We start from the raw sequence: 2,992 nt of genomic DNA on the forward strand, positions 1-2,992 counted from the left end.
AGCATTGGTGTTGTATAGTGTTGACACTTGTGCTTGCATTTTTCTAGATTAATTTCAAACTCTCCGAATAGCATTACAGGGATAGGGTGTGCGTGCATGTACTCATTGAGGTGAGTGTATGTGACCATCTGCGTTGTACTGTGTTGAAAACAGTAGCAGACACAAAATAGAAACAACCCGGTAGTAACCAAACAAAAAATTAGCACGCGTCAGCTAGGAAAGCACTCACGCCGAAGTACTTCAAATGCATGCCATCAGCACTAACTTAGTAGCTGGTAGGGGTGGAAACGGATCGAATGCGGCTTGGATAGTGCTCTTGCCACTTTCGCTTTCATATTTTCAAAACGAATACAGATGTTATCGGATACGGATGCGGCTCAGATGTTATTCGAATATGGATACATATCGGATGTTTACACGGTTTCGGATGTTTGCTCGATTCAAAACGGATACATATAATAGCGACATATTGTTTAAGTAAATTAGTCAATAGCTATGTGACATGAAATAATCAATTTGTGACATACAATAAGTCAATGATAAACAGGTTTATGAATAAATACTATTGTAATGCATAATAATTTCTAAGTTTAACCATTCAAAGAGTAAAATTTGACCACCCATGTGGCTTTTATGTCGGATATTTGGTATTTTGGGGCTAGAATTTTGAAAAATAGCTCACATAATGTTATTCAGATACGGATATATCCACTTCCATATCCATATTTGTGTCAAAATCTCATACCATATTTATTTATTTATTTGTTAAATAATTTTTCATATACGGATAATTTTCATTTCCATTTTGGTTCGGATGTGGATGTTTCGGATACCTATAGGCACTTTCTCGAATATGAATATCGGATATTTTCGATTATCCAGTACCACTTTCCATCCCTAGTAGCTGGCTGATACGAGCACACCAATCATTAGCAATATTAATCCAGTTACTGATCCAGCCGTTAATGATGTTTTAGATATGCTGAATCTGAAGATTAATGAAAAGCAGTGCAAAGTTGAGGATGAGCCTATTACTGTAACCTATATGTCTGCATATCTGCAAGAATTGAGTGCTAGCTATTTAGCGTGGAGATCGGAAGAAGTTGGAGTCCCTGACTATGCGATGGTCCAAAATGATTTAAAGATGGAATTGTTTTCATGGAACCTAATACGCATGCATGCAATCCATGCACTCCAATGTACTATACGTATACACAAGGGAAGAGAAGATTTTCAACCAGAACGTACATGTGCCAGTGCTCGTAGAAGAGTAAAAGTGCGTTATTTTTTTATGTTGCCACGTCCACCAGAAAATAGAAGGAAGGCCAGGAATCTGTCGTGGGATATTATGTCCTTGTGTTCACTTGGACGGGGACCACCAGCAGGGGATCAAATAAAAATGTGCACCAGAAAAATAGGAGTCCAAGTTAGGAATACTTTTATCAGTTTTGTATCGGTCGGTTGTTTGCTAAAATATAAAGCATGCAATCCATTAGATAAGGAAAGGGTCGCTTGTTGTTTTAAACGTGAGAAAGAGTCTAGATTAGAAAGCGTTGCTTCTCAACCAAGTAAATAGGTCATCTATAAAACTAAGGTGCACGCATTGTAAAGGGGAGGTTATTTTTATATGAATTAGACACGGTGTGTTTTTCAGGGTAGACACCCGTATCAAGTTTTGGAGGGATTTTTAGAAAAACTTCTATGTTGCGATTTCTCTTTGCGGAAATTGTTTTGCGCGTGAGTACCTTCATCGCGATTGGTTTTCTCGTGCTGGGCCGCAAGGTTCAAACCCTCTACTTCGTGTACATGGCTTGCGCGGGCGAGAGGTTGCTACTGCTGGTGGTGGAGTGTCGTGGAAGATTGGGCCGCAACAACAGATCGGATCTCACCACGAGGTTCGGTTTACATCAGGTGGTATTCAGAGCAAGGTTGTTCACGGCACTGTGCAAAAGATAACTGGTTTATCATGGAAGCTAAGCTATGGATTTCAATTGGAGGAGGAAGGCCGATGGAATGAACATTTTCATACTCGTGCTATGGTAAAAGAGAGATCATGTGCTATGACAATCGGCCACATGAGTTTGATCAACGCAGCAACCATCGAGATGATGGAGAAGTTGAAACTACCGATGACGCCACGCCCACAACCATACTCATTCCGTTGGGTTTATGAAGAAATCAGTGTCACAAATCAAACCGAGGTACCTTTTTGTTGGGAATTTTTTTTGCACTGTTTTGTGTGACGTGATTCCGGCACCGATGGTTTCATGTCACTTATTGTTTGGAAAGCCATGGTACAAAGAGCACGATGTTGCGTATGATTGTCAAACACACACATATACCGTCAAGAAAGGTAAGAACTACGACCTAGCGCCCATGGGTCAGGAGCGTTTTAATTCTTGGAGGAAAGAACATCTTGCGAAGATAAAAGAGCAGAAAGAAAATGAAAGGAAGAAGGTCGAAGGTGCTAGAAATTTGACGGTCATCGTTCAGTCTACAAATAACAGTACTATTGAAGAGATCAACTCAAAACCGAGGACGGTTTGTTTCAAGGAGGAGAGGATGATACAAGCACACCAATCATTAGCAATATTAATCCAGTTACTGATCCAGCCGTTAATGATGTTTTAGGTATACCGAATCTGAAGATTAATGAGAAGCAGTGCAAAGTTAAGGATGAGCCTATTACTGTAACCTATACGTCTGCATATCTGCAAGAATTGAGTGCTAGTTATTTAGCGTGGAGATCGGAAGAAGTTGGAGTCCCTGACTATGCGATGGTCCAAAATGATTTAAAGATGGAATTGTTTTCATGGAACCTAGTACGCATGCATGCAATCCATGCACTCTAATGTAGTATACGTATACACGAGGGAAGAGAAAATTTTCAACCAGATCGTATATGTGCTAGTGCTCATAGAAGAGTTAAAGTGCGTTATTTTTTTATGTTGCCACGTCCACCAGAAAATAGAAGAAAGGCCAGGAATCTGTC

The sequence above is a fragment of the Triticum dicoccoides genome, chromosome 2A, assembly GCF_002162155.2.
Source record: "Triticum dicoccoides isolate Atlit2015 ecotype Zavitan chromosome 2A, WEW_v2.0, whole genome shotgun sequence".
Lineage (NCBI taxonomy): Eukaryota > Viridiplantae > Streptophyta > Magnoliopsida > Poales > Poaceae > Triticum > Triticum dicoccoides.